Source organism: Lontra canadensis, unplaced genomic scaffold, assembly GCF_010015895.1.
Source record: "Lontra canadensis isolate GAN:19392208 unplaced genomic scaffold, GSC_riverotter_1.0 scaffold30, whole genome shotgun sequence".
In the NCBI taxonomy this organism is placed as follows: Eukaryota; Metazoa; Chordata; class Mammalia; order Carnivora; family Mustelidae; genus Lontra; species Lontra canadensis.
Genome location: NW_022631024.1, coordinates 5,918,288 through 5,942,552, shown reverse-complemented (window position 1 = coordinate 5,942,552; position 24,265 = coordinate 5,918,288).

Below are 24,265 nucleotides of genomic sequence, written 5' to 3'. Positions count from 1 at the left end.
AGGTACTGCCAGGTTATTCTGAATTAGGCCATTCACCACTGACATGGCTAGAATAAGCGGCGAGGTCCCAAGCACTGGAAGGGGTGCACAAGCGGTGTTTCGTAGTCACTGAAACTGTGTATTGCAGTATCTAATCTGGTCTTAACGGAAATAAGTATGTATTACCCTTGTAATCAGAAACCGCACACACACACACACACACACACATATTATTGTTTGGTTCTATAAAATAGTTCAGTATCCTTATGACATTTAACTCTCAATTCACATTGAAACCACTACGGCAAAGTGAGACACGCTAGGCATTTCAGAATCTTCCTTCACCTCTTTCTCAACTATTCAACCACCAAAGGCAATCATTTCCACCTTCTAAACAATATGCAGAACTGCCACTGCTTCTGCATCTGCTGCCCCTGCTTTAGTTGGGGATTTTATCAGTATGTACCTCAAACACTGCCAGAGCCTCCAATCTCCCCCATTTGTAGTTTATACCTAAAATTAAACAGGGACATAATAAAATCCTGCTTAAAAGTTATTTCAAGGGCTCCCTATTGTCATAAACTTGAAGTACTTCACAAGGAAGTCTCATAATCTAGTCCCAACACACATATCAAGCCCTCTTCTACACCCTGCAGTTGAGGCACACAGCAGAAATACCAAGGAAACCCCAAGACTTTTCATGCCACTGGGATTGTGGCCAAGCTTCTCTCTATTGGGAAGACTTTCCCTCACTTTTACCTAGAGCAGGAGCTGGGCATCCACAGCCCTCAGTGAGCGATCACTCATGAGCTAAAAATGTTTTTTATATTTTCAAATGATGGAATAATTTTCTTAAGGATAATAATAGTTTGTGACACATGAAAATTATATGAGATTCACATTTCACTGCCATGACTAGGAGTTTTTCTGGAACACATCCACACTTCCTTATTCATTTGCATGTTGTCGAGGGCTAGTTTGGTGCTATCAAGGCAGAGTTGAGTTGCTGTCAGAAACTTGCGGCCCACAAAGCATAAAGCATTTGTTACCTGTCTTTTTACAGAAAACATCCACCGAGAACATCCACCCTTCCTTCAAACCCTGCCCACAAAGGGTCATTCCACAGCTCCATCCTACAAAAATGAGTTTTCACCTCTAGGAAAGCATGATACCCACCTAGCATGAACTGTGCATTTCCATATCTTCTCCCTTCTGTTACCCCATTCCTTTCTTGGGAGTCAATGTTATGTCTTATTTATCTCTGGTTATCCCCTGGCCACCAGGATGGTGCCAGGTATGCAAAAGGGGCTCAGTTGACATTGTTTGAATCTGTCCAGTTTCAAGCCCTGCTTCCTCTTCTGGAACATACTGGCCAAGAGCATGGGCTCTGGTGTTGCATTGCTTGAGTTTGCTGCTGGGTCTAGCATGCAAAGCTGTGCAGCCCTGGAGTCACTCTAGCCCCTCTGTGCACCTGTATCTTCACCTAAGAACCAAAGGTAGTAACAGTAACTCAGCACAGGCTTGTTCTGAGAATTGCATGTGATAATATATGCATGGTGCTAAGTACAGAGTGAGCACATAGGACACTTCCAGTTAATATTAGCTGTTACGATGATGATTATGTAATCCCTAAAGCGTAAGTGAAGACTTGGGATCTCCTGGGAGACATCAATGACCAAACAATATTCCTACGTACACAGCTCCATGGTGTTACTTGCTCCTCAGCTATTTTAATGTGCTCATGTGTTGTTAAACCAAATGGTGTGTTTGTTGAGGCAAGGGACAAGATAGGTTGGAAAAAGTAATCTTTCCATTTTATCTAAGAATCTCTGTCAACCTTGTTTTGATCACATCTGTCTTCTTCTTCTGGGCTTGTTTTCCTTTTCTCCAAGGGCTCTCTCTGTCTCTCCCGGCTTCCCTAACTTGCCTGATTACTTCAATTTGCTCTTCCTCCTTCTTAGCCTACCTTCACTTTCCCCAGCCCCAGCCCCTTGCCTTCACTGCTTGTTCAATATTCCCCCTCTCTCTCTTCTGCCTTCTCTTCTCTTTACTTTTTCTCTCTCTCTTCCTATTTACTTTTATCACCCATCTTCTTCTTCTTCTTTTTTTTGTCTTTTATTCCTTCCTACATTTCCTGGATGAAAACATCTTCTGTCTTTATTCTTTTTATTCTTTGCATCCTATTTCCTTTGTTTTTTTGTCTCCTTTCTTTCATCTCCCTGCTACTTCTCTGATCTCTCCTCCTTTTTTCTCCTCCTCCATCTCTCTGCCCTCTAGGCCACAGAGGCTGGATCCCCTCCCTGGGTCCTGTGTGGGGTAGAGGTTGCCCTGTCCCCTAGATGACCAGCACATCAGCAAAAAGCTATTAGTCACCCAGCAGAGGAAGAAGACAGTTGTCTGAGGGAGTGTGATGCTTGGGGAGCATCTCGAGGCCAGGCAGAAAATGGAGTGGTCAGGAAGGAAGAGGAGGCGGTGTTTAATGGAATGGAAATAAAATAGGTGAGAGAAAATGAGATGGAAAAGCAGAGATGTACGACACAAGAGAATTTAGTTGGAATGAGATTGTCATCAGATCAGCTGGGGGGAGAAAATGGAAAAACAAGTCTGTTAAAGTGAATTTTTTGTCATAACCACAAGCTTTATATTCTCAGCTTGCCGGCTTGGCTTCCCAACACTGTTTTGTTCTTTCCTAACCATTTTGTTTGATCCTTCTCTTCTCACCAAATTTCACGATTTATGCAACCCTGTCTGATTCCTATTTACTGATTTATTTTCTTGGGCACTCTGGGCTGGCCAAAGGTTTACAAAGAAATCATGCAGCACAGTGGTTAGAAGCACAGATTCAGGAGTCAGAAGAGACTTGAAATCTGGCTCAGAAAAACAAAAAAACCAAGTGTTTTGTTATGCAAAAATGCTGTAAAGTTACCTTTTCCTGTTACACATGACAGGCTTTGGGACAGATTTACTTGGGCCAGGATCCCATTTCTCCTCTTACCAGTTTTGTGACCTTGACCAGTTTTATTGACTTCTCTGGTCTTTTTTAACTTTATCACAGGGATCACACTAATTATTCTCATAGATGATGTTGATGTGAAGATGAAAGGAGATCATTGAAGCCAAGTGCCAGGTACAGAGCCTGGTACACGGTCAGGCTCTATCAATGTTTGCTGGCTTGTTATTAATATTTTAATAGATTGCTCCAACCCTCTCTCATTGTAAGTTGAGATTATCCTCCTTGGATTATCTACTCTCTGCCTAGTATTATCCATCTAGATAGATGCTCCTTGCACTGCACAGCCCCTCTCCTTATTCAGGCTGCCTTTCCCAAATGGATGCCCGGGAAAGGCCAGGATTTGCTCAGCAATAACAAGATTTGCATCTTGGCCGACTTCACAACTGCATTCAACCTCATCTGCCCATCCCACGCCCTCCCTTCCTCTTGGTTCCTGCTGGGGGAAAGAGGAGGAAAAGGTTGAACCATCTCCCAGGAGAAGCAACCTACCCCATGAATTCACCACTCTCAGTTTAAATAGATATCTACAATTAAATATACATCAAACAAACTCCCCCCAGTGGATGAGTTCGTCTCCCAGTGAGAGTCTTGTCACAAAAACCTTTTCTTTCCATCTCTCTCTTCTCCTCCCTCAATTTCACCACCCCCAAAGCCTGCCCTTTGGAAATGCTCTTAACACCCACCCTGTGCTTTTAACCCTGGTATTATGAGGGTGCAACCCAGCTGGAAATTTCCAAAGATGATTTCACTCAGTCTCCTAAATACTTCCTTTCAATGCAAGGGGGTGACTGGCCTGTGCACCAAAGGGAGAGAGTGAGATTTACTGGATACCCTGTCACCTGGGATGCTGAAGCTGCTCACCTACAAGTCAACTCCTGGCAAGACTCCTTGCTACACTTTTCCTCAGTTCCCTCAATGGCACTATGCCAAGGAATCCTTGCAGTTGCTTCTGGCTCTAGTATTCAAAATCCCAAACTGTATTCTGGTTAATAAATATAGCTATCTGCACAGCCTTTATTTCTGCTTCATGTATCCAATACACAGATAATAGTAAAACTGTTCTGGAAAATTACCACTACCCTTGACCTGGTTCCTTAGATCATGAGATGCAAATTCCAAGACATGCATGTTGAAAGAAGACTATGGAGAAAAACCACCTTCCTGAGGATAGGAAACAGTAACTTGGTTGTGTGATAGTGAATTAGAGAAGTTTCTTTCCAGTGCCAAACCATCGAATTTCAAAGAAAAATACTGAGTACCACTCCTTCAGACCTGAAGCAAAAAAGCAAAAAAAAAAAAAAAAAAATCTGGAAAATGATGTTTATGTAAAGATAAAATTAGGGAGGAAGAAGAAAGCAAGGGAAACAAAGAGTTTTGGAAATAACACTTTAATAAGGTACCAAAATAATCCAGGGTGAGGGATGTGAGGAGGGTTGTCTTTCTTTAGTGTATATTTTATTCTGGTTGTCTGTTTAAACTAGGAATTGTGATTTTTATCAGGTGGGCTTCTTCTCACACATTAGAAGGTAAATCCCTGTTGTAATGCTAACACCACATCCCCAAATATGTCAGTGGTAGAAAACAGTGAGCAATGAAAAGGAGGACATGACAGTAAATGGAGAGAGTTGATTATAATACATAATCTTACATTGTAGAAGGGAAAAAAAAATCAAAGAAATAATGGGAAGCTGAAGTAGGGCAGTCAATAAAATTTAGGAAAAGAATAAAGTAGAAGAGGGATGTTGTAAGGCAAAAATTGTGGTATAATGGGCAGGAACACTGGACTGGGAACTTAGAGACCTGGCACACAATTGAAATACTACCAAACTGCCTCACGATGCTGTGAGGCCCTACAAACCTCAGTAGATGGACATTTTAAACAGGGAAACAAATAGCCTTTTGTTGTATTATAAAAAGTAACTGTGAGAATCAAATGATATAAGGACAACACAGTGCTTTGTGAACTGTATACACATAAGTGACATTTTTATTGTAAAATATTATTCCCAAATGACTGAAACAGTGATGGTCCTGAGGTTATTATAAAGCAGTACATCCCAGAGATCCAGACTCTCCAATCTCTGAATGAAACTGCAAGCCCTAAATGAGTCTTCAATCTCTTCCTGTGGTGGCCCTCCTCTTACCTAAGCAGTATAGTCTCTGGAGGGCTGGGTCTCCAGAACAGGATGTGAACCAATGCGTAGACCTATAGCACTTCCTCCATTTATTCTGTTCGAAGGGCCTTGGATGAGGCTTGGGTTTTTTCCACAAGTAAATGGAGCACTCCACCATCTTTATTTTCTCCTGTGCTGGTCTTGAGCCTTCACTGATAAGTAGAAGCATGGCCTTTTCTTCTAGCACATAGTATGTCAATTCTTATACTAACACAGTTGGCCTGTGGTAAATGCGATCTGAAGGGACGCTGCCCTGTATCCTGTGCTCTCATGTATAGTGACAGTCTCTGCCATCTGCCTTGACTTTCATGACCTTATGCATGTATGTCTCACTGCTGACTGGATTAAACAGAAGCCCCTGATCAAAACAGACCAATCATAATTCCTTCCTAAGAGTTAAGGGGAGAGAGAGATTAGATGAGGATATCTGAGTGACTAGACAGGCAAGCCCAACTTCTTTCAATGATATGAGCATCTTTCTTTCTTTCACTTTCTGGGAAGACCAGAAAAGTAAAGGAAGCTTTCGGACCTGGAAGAAGATAAAACAGACCAAGAAAGAATTAAGGTGGTTTCCTCTATCTGAATCCTATCATTAGGCCAAGTCTCTGATGCATCTTTGCCTCAAGGATCCATGAATCCCTCTCTTGTGCTTTAATAAGTTTTCTTTTCATTTTAAAAAGGCTAGAGGTAGTTGCTGTAGTTTGAAACCAACTACTTAATTTCTTCAGAAATTCACAATGATTATGTGCAAGGAGACCTGGGATGAGGAGCCAAGCAGCATGCGTGCTCATTCTGAACTCACATGCAATGATACTATGGAATCGTTGGCAAGTTCCTTACCCTTCTTGAGCCTCAGTTCCATCACTCACAATGAGCAAAAATAACCTAAGCTCCCTCAGATGCTGGCTGGGAATCAAGGATTTAGAAGAGTTTTATGAATATGGACATGTGAAAGATTATAATAAAAGATGTGTATTTAAGTTATTTCTTCTGGGGGTGCCTGGTTGGTTCAGTAGATTGTGTCTGGCTCTTGGTTTTGGCTCAGGCCGTGATCTCATGGGTCATGAGACTGACCCCATACTGGACTCTACACTCAGTGAGGAGTCAATTTCAATATTCTCTCTCTCTGCCCCTCACCCTACTCATGCGCTCTCTTTCTCTCAATTAAATAAATAAATACTTTCTTCTAAAACGGATGTCTGGTCTAATTCAGAGGCCCTGTAATCTCAGGTTCTAAATTATATTTTGGATGTTATTCCAAACAACAGCTGAGCTACATTACACCTACACTCTCTCCTTAACATGCCCTGCATCTTCCTGTCATTGTTTGTTCCTATGCTGCCCCCACTCTGAACCAGTATCTCCAGTAATTACCTCCTTCCTCCTGTCACCCCCATTTCTCCTCTGGCCAGTGTCAATTTTGTGCTTTCATCTTTAAAGGAATTGCCAAAGCCTCCATGATTGTCTTGTGGATATACCCAGTGAGAATACTTTCTATCTGCCTGGAATAGTGTGGGCATTTTATAATACAGCTAACATCCTGCTTTATGGTACTGTATGTCCTATCAACTTGGTGTGGAGAACTGAGACTGGAAAGACAGACAGCCAAGGTCTGAGTCTTGTCTTGGAGTCTTACAAACTGTTTGAGTTGAGAAAGTTTCTTAACTGCTCCAAGCTGGTTTCCTCATTTTAAACAATGGGGACAATAGTTGAACTTACCCCAGGGGTATGTCAGTGTGATTAGAAAGCACAGAGAATATAAAACATTTAACACTGACTTTGGCACATGGTAATAAATTGTAGCTATTGCAACATTCCCTGTGCCAGTCCTGACCTATTTTCCCTGAGATCCATTTTTGTTCTTCTGTGGGACAGAGCTCTGTAGGCTGCACATTCCAAATTCCCAATAAACCAACACAGAGATGTATTCAGCCAACAAGAATACTGAAATGAGACTGAAGAATGAGAAGAAGGGAGAGAACATGCTATTTCCCTCCTCAGCCTCCAACTCCACCTCCACCCCACATGGTGTCTACATTAGTGATGGTGTCTCCCATGTTCCTCTGGTTCCTCCTTGTTCCTCTGTACTCTGTGAAAACTTGCTGAGGTCCTGGCCCAGGGTTCTGGTAGTAAGATTTCTTTCTCCTTTCCCTCAAAAGCTTAGGGATGGTGGTGGATTTCAGCTGTTACTAATTTTGCGTTGCCTCATTGTCCCTTTTTGGCATCTAAACTCTTCCATCATCTAGTACTAGATTTTCTATACCAAATTTCCTCTCAAAGTGGTTTCTGTTTCCCTGGCTAGACCATGATTGGTACAGCCCACCCCGCCCACATCTCAAGTAGACTGCACATTTATTGTAAACAGAGATTATGTCTGCATCTTCTAGATTTCCTTATAGAAAATCGTTTATTCAACTAGCACTAGACACACATTTCTTGGCTGTAATACTTGAACACAGTGACTTAGCAACTTCTGCCTGTCTGTATGATCAAGTGAATCATCTTACTTTGGTGTTAGGTCTAAGCCCAGAATGTTGGGTGGTCAACATCCCCGTGGATGTTGCTCTATTTTTCTAATGGTGTCTAGTTATCCAGGTACCAATGACCAGGAGAGAGAGTTTGATCATGGGCTGTAGCCTATCTTTTAAGCAGCTTCCTCTGTAATATTGTTAATCCCTAGATCTAATAAAGATTTCATGCATCAAATTTAGTTCTGTTTCACCTCATTCGTTGTGTTAAATATATTTCATTTTCACTCATTCCAGTGTGTCTACTGGCAAAAGTACTCACAATCTGAAAAACCCATTTAATAAACTTAACTTTTACTAGTGACAGGGTCCGAGGTGCAAGATATTGGACTAAATGCTACCTGGCAATATCTTCATCTTTTCTTGATTCTGAATGAGCTAGATTTCAGAAAATAGGCAACAAGTGTTTCTTCTTTTTAATATAATTTCCTGTTAAGTCCAAAATGGTAAAACCATGTCATGCAAACTACCTCTTTCAGTTGCCATAGAAGATATTCACAATCAAATGTGGAATGTTCTCATGAGGTCACGAAAGACTTCTCAACACACCTTTCCAGGAGACCACTACTAATCAATTGGGGCTGATTCTCAAGATGAAAGGTGCTATCATTTCTTTTTAGTGCTTTCCTTTTCATAGAGTGGGCATGATAGCTGCCTCCCTATCCCCAAGTTTTCTCTCCTCCATTTTTGAGAAGCCATGAGCTTAGGGGATATTAAGAACCCCAAATTTTGTGCTATTCATGATTCACCTAGCTATTGTTATAGTGACTTATTTGGGTAACAGAGACATCCCATGACAATCAATGACATTGATTAAGGAACAGACGTGTGACGGAACTTGTGTCAGTAAGTCATGAAAAGAGACTTTCTAAGGACTGTTGGGAGATAGTCCCCTCGATCTTCTGGGAGAGCTACTCAAAGCCATCCCACTACCTCTTCCTAGACAATGTGGGATGAGAAACAGTTTAATAATTTTCACCCCAGAAGGGAAGCCAGCCTTATAAGGGAAGCTAAAACTGTCACAAAAGAAGGCAGAGCAGACAGAGAACTTGCTTTCAGAAATCACTGAGCCACCGAATCAAACCCACCTGAGGAGCTTCCTACTCTGGATTTCCACTTTACGAGCTCATAAATCTCCTTCATCATTTAGATCAGCTGGAGGAGAATTTGCTGTTACTAAAAGCCACATGCAACAGCACATCCAGCCTCAGACTTGAGTAAGTTCGGCTGTACTCACTACCTGCTCTCTACATAAAGACTGGCTCCTGCTCTCAGATCACATCAGGCTCGTTTTTTTCCCTCTTCATTGTTCTTACTTAAATGCTTACTCCCTACAGATCTCTACCACCTCACAGCACCTGGCTCACCTTCTTCACAGCTGATTTTCATTTGTTTTACTGCCCTGAATAAGTCATAGCTTATTACTCTTTTTCATATTCTAATACTCAGTAGGTACATCCTCTGGAGAAGGGGAGGAGATAGTCTTACATAGGCTCGGATTTAAGAAGTTTCAGAGGTGTAGCTGTCCACCTTGGACAATTCACCATTTTGTTTTTCTTCCTTGTGTGTTGTTTTAAGTGAATTTTAGAGAATTTTATAGTGGAATGGGACCTTAATGATACACTAGCGAAATGTCCCTAGAGAGCAATTAGGAAGGTGGAAGTCTAGAAAAGTCAAGTAACTTGCTCTATAGCTGGAGATCTTGGGGAAGGGTTGTAACTCAGGTATGCTGACTCCCAGCCAGTGATCTCTCTCTTTCTGACTCCACACCCACTTTCTTTCACACTGCAAGTAGTTTACTGGGGGCCTCGTTTGCAGATATTCTGCATAGAGCTCTGGGAATTGACTGTTCCCAGACGGAAAATCACGTGGAGATGGGAACGATGTTGCTGTCATTCACCTGCAGGACAAGGACCTGGTCAAGCATACTGACAGATTCAAGATTCTCCCATAATTCCCCAGATCAAGAACTATGGAGGCTGTCAGGTTGTCTGTGACAGCAAAGGAGGCCAGAGTGGTTTGGACTCTCAATCCAGTCAAATCCATTTTCAGGTTGGTAATTTGAAGTGAATTTCCTAAGAAACTGGTGAAAGAGTAACAAAGAAAATCCAAAAACCATCTGATCCTATTTCAATCCTTAAATCCAAAGCTCTCCAAAGATTCCTATAACATATTACTTGAGGCTAATGAGGCTTTCAGCAGTCAGTGCATCTTACTGGTTAAAGACCATTACATCTGGAATCAGATACCCTAGTCTGCATCCATTCCTGCCACTTACTGGCTTCATAAACTGGGATAGCAAGGTAACCCCGTCAAGACCTAGCTTCTACTTCTGCAAACTGGGGATTTGAGTAGTACTTATTTCATAGGATTTGGAGGACCTTTAAGAAAGTTAATTTTATTAACAAGTCAGGAAATGACAGATGCTGGCGAGGATGCGGAGAAAGGGGAGCCCTCCTACACTGTTGGTGGGAATGCAAGCTGGTGCAACCACTCTGGAAAACAGCATGGAGGTTCCTCAAAATGTTGAAAATAGAACTACCCTATGACCCAGCAATTGCACTACTGGGTATTTACCCTAAAGATACAAACGTAGTGATCCGAAGGGGCACGTGCACCCGAATGTTTATAGCAGCAATGTCTACAATAGCCAAACTATGGAAAGAACCTAGATGTCCATCAACAGACGAATGGATAAAGAAGATGCGGTATATATACACAATGGAATACTATGCAGCCATTAAAAGAAATGAAATCTTGCCATTTGCGACGACGTGGATGGAACTAGAGGGTATCATGCTTAGCGAAATAAGTCAATCAGAGAAAGACAACTATCATATGATCTCCCTGATATGAGGGAGAGGAGGTGCAACATGGGGGGTTAAGGGGGTAGAAGAAGAGTAAATGAAACAAGATGGGATTGGGAGGGAGACAAACCATAAGTGACTCTTAATCTCACAAAACAAACTGAGGGTTGATGGGGGGAGGGGGGTTGGGGGGGTTATGGACATTGGGGAGGGTATGTGCTATGGTGAGTACTGTGAAATGTGTAAACAAGGCGATTCACAGACCTGTACCCTTGGGGATAAAAATATATGTTTAAAAAAATAAAATTTATTAAATTAAAAAAAAAAGAAAGTTAATTTTAGTAAAATGCCTAGTACATTGTCTGGCAAATAGCACATCCCAAAGAAGTGATTACCATTAATATCATCATCACCATCAAATATAATTTTTTTTTTGTAGGGAAGAAGAAAGGAAGTATAAAAAGAAAAAAAAATGAATGAAGAAGAGAAGAGGTAAATAAGTATGGAAAAACAAATAAGAGGACTAAGAAGCACAAAAATAAAAGATAAGATGGAGAGGAAAAAAGGAGGGAGGGAAGAAAGGAAGGAGGGATGATGGATTCAGTCTGTTCCATTCACATATAGTGAACACTGACATTTGTTCTAAGTACTGTGCTTGTTCCAGCAATGATCCCCTACATGAAGTTTATGAGAGAAAAATATTAAGTAATTGAATAAACACAAAAATATAATTATAACCAATTGTAAATACTATATCATATGGTCAAGGCAGACCTCTCTGTGGAAGGGACATTTACCATTGGTTTTCTGTAACTTAAGCATGCTATAAGGCATGTTTGCATGCATTATGCTTTTTCATTTAGTTTTGTGTCCTTTCCTTTCTTCACTCTTCATTTATTTTGTAGCAACCATATCTCAGACCTTTAATATCATCGTTTGTATATACAGTTAGAAGATTGTCTATTTGGTCAAGAAATTCCTTATAGAGTTGAGGAGGCAAGTGTGTTAAGAAATAAAAGTCATGAAGTCTGGTGGGAGTCATGAAGCAATTCGTAACAGTGAAAAATTATTCCTAGGGGATGGTCAGGAAAAGACCCATAAAAAAACTAGCATTTTTTTTTTCATCAGTGACTCTATGACTCTTAACCAGCCTCTACAGCAATTCAGAGACGCCATCTCATCTGTGAAACCATCTCATGTGGGAAAGAGGTCATGAAAAAGATCCTGAAATTCAACATAGTCAAAGAAAGGGCCAGAACCCAGGTTCAGAGTCTCTCAGCTCCATGAAAGTACATGACACAGAGGGAGGGATAGGAGGTGGTGTTTCAAGGGGAGTTGCCAGTAAGAGGACTGAGAATAGCACACTTGGCTCATGTAGGCAGAACTCGGCACAGTAAGTGACCAGCGAGGTCACAGAACTCTGCCATTAGCAAGACTGGTGCGGAGAGCTTTCCATTGTGCTGAGACCTCTCATGACCAACCCACTGAAGCTTACTACCTTATTTGCTTTCTTCCAGCTTCTCAGCCACATCACACCCACTCTCTTTCAAAGACTCACAAAGTATCAACTCTCTATAAAGCTGATGTCAGAAAAAGGGGCTGGCATATTTACTGTGGAACAATACTGCCATATTAGGCTCACAGTGGTATCTGTGGTAGAAAAGTCCAGAGAGACCGAGTTCTAGTCATCAGGTTCCATACACAGGTGGGTTTTAGGGGTTGCATAATTCCACAGAAATTGAGGCCTGATTTTATGAGCATGTATCCATGTGCATTTTCATACAAAGGGGGTGTGTGTGTGTCTTTTGTCAAGTTTTCCAGACATCAGTGACATCAACATGTCTAGTAAATACTTATCCTAAAACTTCTACCTTTTATAAACTAAGACCAAGTTTCAGTAATAAATCTAGTTGTTTATAAATAAGTAAAAGGAAAGATAATTTATATTTACCAAACATACAAATTATAGCTATACAGAGTACCTGATACCTATTATCACAGCTGACTATAAAAATATATGAGAGCTCATTTTCTCCATTTCTATAGCTTTGGAAATACCAACAGAGATGTTGAGCAATTTGATCAAGACTGTATAATACAAGGCAGAATTAAAAACTCAAATCCAGATCCCAGGATTTTAGGACTATATATATTTTTTAGTTGTCTTACATTCTTTTACCTTCAAAGGATCAAATTTAGGGAAAAAAATTCATATGTTGACCATAAAAACAGAGGAATCTATAAATTCACAGTATGCATAAAGGGCTTCTTTTTTGTTACTCAGATATGCTGCATTCTGCCATTTTATGATGACATTCTATGTATTGACAGAGTTAAGTTTACTACAAAAATAGGATATGGGTATAAAGGCATAGTATATGGTAGGGATATAAAGTATAGGCACATATGGTATGAGTATAAAGGCATAGGAGCTGAGAGCACATCACCCCAAGATGGGCCACTTTGGCATGAAGATTACTTTGAGCTAAAGGCAGTCAAGACCCTAGGGGCTCAAGAGAAGATTTTTGTCCCTTCTGTAACTAAACAGAAGAATCTAAATTAGGGGTCTTTCCCAAAATAAGGGTTATTAGTAGAGATGAATTTTATCTAGTGAACCATCTGTATGACTGGGCAAAGATCTAATTTCCAAACACCTGCTCTTCTTATTGTCCTATGAACTGCATTCCTTTCCCGCACTCCCTTCTCCTTAGTCCAGGATGACATATAGACCTCATTTTGCCTGTCTTTGGAATTTTCACATCTATGTGAATTCCCCATATATACACTATTATATTTGATTTTCTCCTGTTAATCTGTCTCATGTCAATTCAAAATATATATATTTTATGTAATCTCTATATCCAACATGGGACTTGAACTCACAACTCCAAGATCAAGAGTCACACGCCTCCCCAACTGAGCCAGCCAGGTGCCCAGTGTCTCATGTCAATTTGATTCTTAGTCCAGCTAGAAGGAACTTTGAGGGGACAGGACTTGCTTCCCAGCAAAGGTATCTACTTAAGTTTGGCAATAAGTTACCATTATGCTGCCAGAAAGATAAGTAAGCTTGGTAGTCTCTAAGAATCGGAAATACAAATCTGGGCCAGAGGGAGCTCCCCCTGTTATCCCAAACAAGGTGTATTAGAATGACAAAAAGAACTGTGCAGCACTTCATTCTTCCCCCTTCTATTCCTTTTACTTATTGATTTATTGGGATTTTTGTCAAGGAACAGAAATAGCATGGAATTCAGAAGGAAGAAGGCTTGCCTTTGTGTTTGGGATCCATAATTTAATTATAGTGATGATCAAAAAACCCAAAACCGAATGCCTGTCATGTGTTTAGTACAGAGTTGTATCTACAACTAGGCTAAGAACTCAATGCTCATCATCTTATTCAATCTTCAGAGTGACACATCAAAGTTGATTCTCTTATTATTTTCACTTTACACATAGGAAAAAAATGACTATTGAGCATTTGACAGGCATGTGTACATGCACGCGCACGTGCACACACACACACACACACACACACACACACCTTGTTCAAGGTCACAGAACAATTCTCTGGCAGAAGACTGGATTCAAACCCATTCTTGCAAGATTCCAAATTTAGGGACTTGAAAGAGTACGATACATATTTCTTTCTTTCTGGCTCTGGTCCTTTGACCTATTTATTTACCTTCTTTGACTCTCATTTTTTTCATTTAAGACCAAGTCAATACAACAGCCACAGTTATCTTAGCATATTGTTTTGAGAATTAAATGGGATCATGCATATAAAATGCTTGGGCCATAGAAGGAGGCTTACAAAAGGTTATTCCCTTCCTGCTTCTGAATCATCAACCTTCTCTCTCCTTGGAGTTCTCCTCCACCACCTCAGCGCCTCCATCCTTTCCCTGCCCTGCCCCCTTGCTTGGGCACAGATGGCAGAAAGGCCCAATGACATGGGCCATCATTACCGCTAGCTGTGTGTCTGGGGTCAAGTAATTTCTTCATTATCTTTCCTTATTGCAAACAGCTTTTGTAAGAGAAAGGGTCCATTAGTAAATATTGATGCCGGCAGGCAGGGCGTGCCAGCTGTCAAACAGCTGAAATGAGGGATTGTCAGTTCAGCAGCAAAAACATGAAAGCTAGTTTAAAGCAAAGATTGAATAAAAGAGTAACTTAACCAGAAGAACAAGCAAACACTCAACAATGAACAAAGACACAGAAAGTTTCAGTTTATGTTGTTTGGAGCAATGGTGTAACTTTATGAAAGCCTATGCTCTGAGACAGAATTCAGTTTAAATCAATCTGTAGAGAAACATTTTTTTAAAAAGAAAAGAAAGAAGAATGCATGATGCAAACACTGTTTTCAAGAAGTTTACTAACTAATAAAGTAGCATAGTGTGGTTATTAAGAACATGTTTTTGCATTTAGAAAACTCTACATGTAAAATCCGATTGTATGACCTTGTGTTCCCTATGTGAATCTCAGTTCCCTCCTTGTAAAACGGAAATTATAATGCCATCAGCATAGGGCTGACATGAGGGTTAGGAAAGCATGTGACATTGTCTCTAGTACACTGTACACCTCTCAACATCACTGATTTTTTTTTAAGTGGTATTATCACATAAAATTGTTAATACACAGAAAATTCTAGCAGGAAAAAGATAGCTTTTGAGATGGGCTTAGTGTTCAAAAATATGTTTGCTTGGATCAGGATTTGGAAAATGGAGTGGGAACATTTCAATTGTTTATCGAGAAAAGGTGAGGATTTGGCCATGGTAGGTTTGTTGTTGTTGTTGTTGTTGTTGTTTAGATTTTATTTATTTGAAAGAGAGAGAAAGGGAGAGAGCAGGGAGAGAGGCAGACAGGGAGGGAAAGGGAGAGAATCTCAAGTAGACTCTGCACTGATATTGGGGCCCAACGCAGGGCTTAATGTGGGGGCCTCAACCTGAAACTCCACATAGGGATCGAATCCATGACCCTGAGATCATTACCCTGAGATCATGACCGGAGCCAAAAGCAAGAGTTGGACACTTAACCGAATGAGCCACCCAGGCACCCCTGGCTATGCTACTTTTGTAAAGACTGTCACAGGCAGGAAGAACAGTGAAAACAACAGTGGGGAGTGGGAAAACCTGGGACAGGAGTAAGAAGCAGAGGGTTGTTTCATTTGTCTTTGAACATAGTATATGGAGATAGGGATTGTTGGAGATAGACTATGAAAAAAATTTGAATCTAGACCTTTAAAGGTCTTAGATGCTAAGTAAGTTAGGACTCCAATCTCTAGTAATAAATTTGCCATCGACAGTTTCCTTGAACAGGATAGAAATACCATTTCTTCTCACTGTGGTATAGTTTCATCTGTAACTTTAAATTTGTGGTGTTCAAGAGCATTAGTTCTGATGTTCAGAACTTTTGAGGCTCAGCTTACTATAGATCTTAATCAAACTATTTCACCTCTTTCTATTTCTTCAGTCTCTTCATCAGTAACATGAAATAGTTTTGATCTCTAACTCATAATAGTAGTAAACGATGATTAAATGAGGTAATACACTGCATCATTTAGAACAGAGCCTGGCATCATCATCACCTAGTACCAAGGCCAATCAGTTACTCAATAACGCTCAGTAAATGCTATAGTTATTACTGAATAATTAAGAGACTTGGGTGGTTGGTGATGATGATACTTATCAGTCTTTCTCCTAGAGCCAACACCCTATATCTAATTTCCTCTTTGAAGAAACAGTAGGTATTACTATGTCTAAACCACCGTGGTATAAAATATAATGGCTTTGGCAGGACTGCAATGGAGATATTGCAGCAGGAATGATAGAATAGCTGAGGCATGATGAGGAAGATCATGCTGAGAAATCAGGTCCATGATGATCAGAGACAAGAATCAGCTCAGAGGAGTACCCAACTTTCAAGAAAATCACTGGTTAGTTTGCTGGAGGAGGAGCACTCCCATTTAAATCTTGGCTCAACCAGCAATGAATTTCCCTGCTGGTTTGTCCTAATTGTGTCTCAGACACTGATTTTGTTGAGTGATCTTAGAATTTTTATCTCCAAGCTACTGATGCTCTACTGGTTCTCTATCACTTTCTATCCAACCAACCGGGGTGTCAACCCCTGAAATCTAGACATAGACTAAACATCGTACTTTACAAAGGGTGTGCTGCACTGATTGGGGCTTCACAACAACTGCTAGAGTTTAGGTAGAATATATATTGTCTTCCTCATGAAGAAATAAATAGCAGCACATCACAAACCCAGTTAGTAGAAGCACTGGCCTGGAACTCTGTGGTGCCCTGCCTGGCTATCCGAAGTTCTACTGCTGACACTGTGCTGCCTTCTGCCTAGAGGAATCAAAATCCAATAGAGTGTGTGCAGACAGGAGATATAAGAACATAACTCTCAAACCCAGATCCTACCACTTGTGTGGTGCTTCCTCTCAAATCTCTTAAATATCCTGTCATTACACCTCATGTAACATGGTACAATAATGGGCTGTTAAGTCTTACTTCAAAAGTTAGGAAATTATGGGAGAGAAGAGGGTTTAGGAAATAGGGCCTATAGGAGGTAGCTAAGAAAGACTGAGGCTATTTAGCTGGGAGAAGGAGCGGGTGGATGAATAAGTTAATAATAATCTTCAGGGGTTATTAAAATACCAGCTGTTACCCATTTCACCTGAGACAGTAGGGAGGAAATTGCAGTAGAGAGAATTTAGCCACAGCATTATGAAGAACTTTTTTCCTCCTTTAGTTATAAGGTCTATTAGCCACCAAAACACAATACTAAGCAAAACTGTGGACTTTTTCCTCTGGAAATATTCCAGAACACACATGTTTTTAAGTACTAGTGTTTTAAGCACTACTTCTTGGACCATTAAGATCAACTCACTTGGAGCATCTCTTACAAACACAGATTCCTGGGACTCACTTCAGATTTTCACAGTTGTAATCTCTGGGGGTAGGGACAGGAGTCTATATATTTTAACAAGGCACCAGGTGAGTCTTGCACACAACCACATTTGGAAAGCCTTTGTGTATGTAGAATCAGTAAAATTTAATGCAGCAAGTTAAATTGAGCGCCCATTTGGTGATCTTACCACTGCTATTAGCCTCAGGGAATAAAGATAATAAAAGAATGTAGTATAATTTTAGTCCTTGTGGAGCTTTCAGTAAAGTAATTAAAGATTAATGATGAATTAGAGCAACTGTTTTGCCTTTAACATAGTGTGATTCAGGGAAAGTTTCTTAATTCCTTTGGCCTAAGGTCCTAAATTGTTAAATTGAGGAGTTGAATAAAATGGTTTTATAAGTTCTTGTGTGTCTGTAGAATAATACAATACAGAATAAAGCCTATTTAGAAAAATAACTAAATGCTAATTAAAGAGTATGAGAGGGAATATCAAGTCAGAAACCAATTTACAGGGGCAGGGCTTACCAGAGAAGACCCAGGGAGAAGGGGATTTAAACTTGGCATTGAAAGGTGGATGTGATAAAAAGAAAAATGCACATGTACATATATGTGAGGGGGATCCATTTTTTAAAATACTACTGTGTACAAGGTACACACAGGACATCATTTAATACATTACAGCATTTAATATCTGTAACGGCTTATGTTGTTGAAGTGAGTTCAATTTTTAGAGGACTTTACCATATACTAGTCATTTAGGTAAGTACTTCATATGTACTACCTGATTGAGTAATCACTATTACATCACTTTCCACGTGAAGTGCTAGTTTCCTCTTTATCCCCCAAATTCTTATGTTTGTACTGCATGGGGATGGATTTGGGGAAAGTAAGAGGAAGGAAGGCAGACAGACAGGCAAAGGAAAGGAGGAGGGAAGAAGGGAAGGAGGAAGGAAGGGAGGAAAGGAAGATAGGTCCACAGAGGTAAAAATTAAATGAAGAGAATAGGCTACTGAAAACATGACTCTAGTTTGAGTAGAGGATAAATGCTCAGTTGTTTCTCATGGTGGTTGTTTGTTAATGTAATTGGGGAGTAATAAGGAGGTGGTGCATGTAGCTTTCAATGATGCTTTTTCTTTAAGACCTCTGGATTCAAACAATGCAATATAGTACAGTATAGCAGCTTTAAAGTTAATATTTCCTTATTTAGTAGGTTTTATAAATAGTTTTTCACTTGTTTTTGTTGTTTGTTTTCTGTTCATAGAAAGAAAGGACTTTCTCAGCCTCTCAAGGGCTTAAGCCTCGTGAATTTCTGTCTCAAGTTTTCATTTAGACATTTAATAAAGTGACCAAATCATTTTTATCAGTGTGTGGATGACACAAATTCACAGGGCTCCCAGTAGTTACGTGTCTGGGCTTAAGGACCGGTTAAACATAAATTCAAATCCCTGTTCTGTCTAAAGACCTGTGTGACTCTGAATAAAAGCTACTTGCCTTTCCGAGCCATTTGCCTCATCTATAAAACTGGGTTGTTTCTGTGATGATTCAATGATATAATGCATATATAATCTTCATTGATCAAGTATGTGGTACAAGGTGTAATTATAAAGCAACTTCCAATCCATTCTAGCACACCAATTGCTTCCCCTGCCCTCAGACAGGCACCTTATCTACTCTGGTCATGACAGAAAAAGTTCTAAGGTAACACAGTTATAAACCTCGGCTTCATTTTAATAATTCATGTGCCCTGTGCCATATAATTCTCACAACCTAGAACTTGATATAAATTGAAAACTTTCCACCCCCTTCCTCTTCCAGGCTTGCTTCAGTCTCACACCCTATAGGGGTAAACCTGTACAAAGATAGGCATCTGCTCCTCTCCCTTTATTCTGCCTTCTAAACACTCTGTAATTGGAGCAAAGGTGGTGAAGAGGCAAGGGAGAAACCAGGAAAGTTCCTCCATGAGTGGTATGGCTGGAGACCTAGCATCAGTGCTGTGTGCACGTGACAGATGTATAATGCTACCCATGTCCCCTGTGAGCTCTTTTGGCACTACTTCCCCTAATTCTGAGTTTCTATCATCTCGATTTTCATCTCTATGACAATTTACCTTTTGCTCCTCAGTCCATAGTCTTCAGCTCTATTAGGGACTTCATGCCTCTTCTTCCATGCAAACCTCTTGGACAATTCTAGACAACTCCAAACCATGGCCTTTATGCCATGACCCATATCTGATTTGCAGTAAAGGTCATATATCCTTTATTCTACTAAATGGGGAGAGTGGTTATTTCCCAAATTACAGTTGTGGTTTGGGGTCTGACTCAGGTATGACTCAGAATTAGGTAACACAAAGGGACATTCAATAAGCTCTTCAAATGGTTTCCCTGAAGTCTCATGTACTGATATGAAGTGCACAGGGACACCCTTTCCAGCTGTACCCTAGAAAAAAATGTAAGACTTAAAGCATGCACAGCTATTTCCAAAACTCTTCACTCTCCACTTGATGACAGTGTTATACCCATAATAAGAGATAAGGGTTGAGAAGGTGTTGGGTTATCATTCATTATTTCAAAATGTTGGCTTCTTCATCTAGACCCTCCTTTCAGAATATGCCTCCGTCAAAATTGCCTTTCTGTTACATATATAAAGCTGACAATACAGTACTTAGTGGTATTGTTAGAAAGGTGTGTGCTCATGTGTGAAGTTGTTACTGTTATAATAGCAACATATTACTCATTTCCTAGAAAGATACACATGCATACACACAGTCTTTGGTGCTACGCTTTAAGAGTGGCACTGGGGAATATAAGTTGTTTCCAAAAGGAAGTTCAGTAAGAGCAAACTTCACAGATATCTCAAATTTATTATTTTCATATTAGGCCATCTGAAATAAATATGATGGAAGTTTAAAGTTTGATATAAACCATAACAATGATTACTTTTAAATCCTCAAGTGCAGCATGTAAATATTGAGTGATTTGGCCCTACTTTATTTTGCCAAAAACTCTTCAAATGTCTCTTCAAGACATTTTAGAAACATTAAACTTGAATATGACAGCTTGCCTGCCTGTGTTCCTTCCTTCCTTTTTTCTATTTTCCTTCATCTGTTCCCTCCTAAATCATTTAGTACAAAAGCCATTAGGTGAGATGGATAAAGGTTTGCAACTCTTAGAAAAGGAGGTCAGTGCCTAATAGATGTACTGGAGCCTTAATGGGTGAGGAAAGTTTCTGGGGAGGGTGGCTGGAGGCAGTATGTAGGTGTGCCTAAGTAGTTTTACACACACACACACACACACACACACACACACACTTGATCTCAGGGGTCTGTCCACTGAGAAGACCCCAGGACAGTGACACCCCAGCTGAATGAACACATCCAGGACCCAAAACTGTGTCTCTAAAAACATTCTCCCCTGGGTCCCTGGGTAGCTCAGTCAGTTAAGCATCTCCTTGTGGCTCAGGTCATGATCCTAGGGTCCTAGAATTGAGTCCTACATCAGGATCCCTGCTCAGTGGGGAGTCTGCTTCTCCCTCTCCCTCTGCTGCTCTCTCTCTCTCTGTCAAATAAGTAAAATCTTTAAAAATGAATAAGTAAGATTTAATGAAACAAGATGGGATTGGGAGGGAGACAAACCATAAGTGACTCTTAATCTCCCAAAACAAACTGAGGGTTGCTGGGGGGAGGGGGTTTGGGAGGGGAGGTGGGGTTATGGACACTGGAGAGGGTATGTGCTATGGTGAGTGCTATGAAGTGTGTAAACCTGGCGATTCACAGACCTGTACCCCTGGGGATAAAAATATATGTTTATAAAAAATTAAAAATTTAAAATTTAAAAAAAATGAATAAGTAAATAAAAAATAAAAACATTCTCCACTAAAAGGAACCTGGGATCCTCAGAGAAATGTCTGATTTTAGGGTTGTGAGAAGGAAAGTTCAAGATAAGCCTGATACAGCTTGGTGTGCCAGAAATAATGTAAACGCAAAGAATATTGTGGACCTGTAAAAAGGACACAGAAATCAGCCAGAAGGATCTCCCACTGGAATAAGCTAGGCATCAAATTAAACAGAGATATTACTGGATTATAACCCACTAGATAAATAAGCACCCACGAGTCCATTGTAATACAAATAAATAAACAGGAAGAATAAAACACCTTTCCTTCCACTAGAATGCCACCTAATAAATGGAGAAGGAAAAACAGTGATAGAAAAATCACCACTTGTCAGCCAGAGGAATAATTAATTTCTCCAACTAACATTAATGGATGCTGAAGCCAGTGAGTGAACATAAGGAATAGAATATTTGCCTAGTCTCAAAATAACTCCCATATCATACTTAAGGAAGTAATTTTACAGTAGAAAAATCCTATAGACACAACCTAAACCAGGTGATCAAAGTTAACATCATCACTAGTGGGACAAACTGAAATTGTGAATCACTTGATAGGATTCTATGAGAAGACAAAAATAACAATTTTATGTCATTGCCAAAAATCTATAATCTAAATCTGATCCTAAGGAAACATCAAATCCAAATTGAATGACATTCTATAAAATGTAAAATTATCAGCCTGTGATATTCAAAAGCATCAGGGTCATTAAAGATAAGAAAAGGCTGAGGAACTAATGTTGATTGAAGGCTACTAAAAATTTATGACAATTAAATGTGACACATGAGTCTATATTAGCCATTTTTGCTCTATAGGACATTTATGGAAATTAAAGATATTTAGAAGGGGATTGTAAAGTAAGTTATATGTCAGTATTAGGTTGTTTTTTTTTTTTTAATTTTGGCAGTTGTTTTATGGTTATGTTAGAGAATGTCCATGTTCTTTGGACTTATAAACACTAAACGTTTAGGGTGATGGGACATCATGTCCGTAACTCAATCCCAAGGGCTTCAGGGAAGGAAAAAGTCTTTGTACTATTGTTGCAAATTTCTGTAAATTTGAAAAGACTTCAAAATTTAAAAAAAAAGTTAGACAGACACTGTCTAATTGTAATAACAATTACATATCCTTCCAAGTTAACTAGAGCATTACCTGATGGCATCTGGTTACAGAATGGTGGCCACAGGCAACTGATTACCTTTTCTAGACTACCCACATGCATATACTGATTCACACGCACAAGATACTCTGGTAATTTGTTTGATTTTACGTAAGTATGTGTCATGCCATAAGTGTACTGAGTGCAAAGGTCATTTAATAGAGAAAAAAAATCACTAAATTTGCTTACTGTGTGTGAGCAATGGGGTTATGGTTACCACTACATATTTTAAGTGCTTTTTGATGTAAGAGTGCTTGTATTTCTTTCCATAGGCATAGAAGAAAAACAACAGACGGAAGATTGAGGTTTCCAATTTTAATTCAAGAAGAGATGACCTTGTGGTGAATGCTGCTGAGGAAAGGCACTGCCTTATGAGATATTCATATCGAGATTTGACCAAGCCAAGTCTGTGTGATGACTTGTTCAGGAAGAGGCAGAACAGGTAAATGACATAGAGAGAAAGGTGAGCTACCCGATTTCTAAATCAGATATGCCCGAGGAGGTAGAGTCTTAAATGTGGATGTTTTAACTCTTATTCCTGAACATATCAAAGATGTTCTGAATCTAAGATATAAGAATTAAAAATGTCAGTTTTTTTCCCTCTATCGATTCAATAACCATCTCATACTGAAGGGCCTGGTTTCAAGTGGAAGGAAAAGAAAAGTCCTTCTGTAATGTCAACGTAACAAAAATAATGAGATTATAGAAGAACACTGACTGATCGTCACTTCATAATTGAAAGATGGGCCTATTAAGGGGACACAGCAGGTCTGAAGGAATTGTGTGATCATTGGCACAAATGCTAATTTTGATATGTGGTTCTTCATCTCCATAAGCATAATGTGGCTGGGCCAGCAGGATGAACAATGCATTCATCCCCCAGGAGGCCCATGCCTCAGTGAATCAATGCCAGAAGGGCCATTTGCTGGAGTTGGACAACAGGGTACTCGTTCTCTCATCTTGTACTTGTGGACACAGTGGATCTGAATTGCCTGGATGCTGTGTTTATAGGGACGGCCATCTTCTTTCCTAGTGGAAACCATCTTTCTCTGGATTGTGTAATTTTATAGATGAAGCGTAGGGCAAATCACCTCTCTTCTCTGACCTTAATTTCCTCACTGAGAATATAAAGAGTTTGGGATAGATAAGCTAACATCTCTGAAATGACTCTGCTTGGCAGGTAGTGTGATAGGAGAGAAAGAACTTGGGCTTTTAAGTCAGACATGGTTTCAAACACTGCCTCAGCTACTTGTGAAATCTTGAGCAAGTTTATTGTGCTCTATGAGTGAGAAGAATAATACCTTATTTTCCGGGTGCTGAGAATGCTAGTTGGCATATAGCCCTTGATAGGTACTTGCTGCATCACTGAGTTTTATATATGTTAATTTACTATACACAAATATGTATCTAATCAAATAATCAGATATTTACACAGATGAACATATACTCCCACAAAACCCAAAGAAGATATAAAACAGTCAAGTGATAAAGATCTGCCATGGATTTAAGGTTAGTGTGAACTCTCTGCCCCAAGCCTACAAAGCCCCAACAACATAAATAAGCACTTAGCAAACGTTGGCCACATGAATTAAAAAAAAAAAAAAAAAGCACATGCAACCCCCATCCTCATAAGTGCAAATCCATAGTTTTAATGCAAATTGCAGAGAAATAGCCATCTGCTTCATATGTACCCTTCCTTTTCTTCCCTTTTTCTTAATTCTATCTGGTTTGTTATGGTAGTTCAGCAGAGCGGATATTTCTCATGGAATGTTCTGAGGTCAGTTCCATCTAACCTCATATGGAAAGGC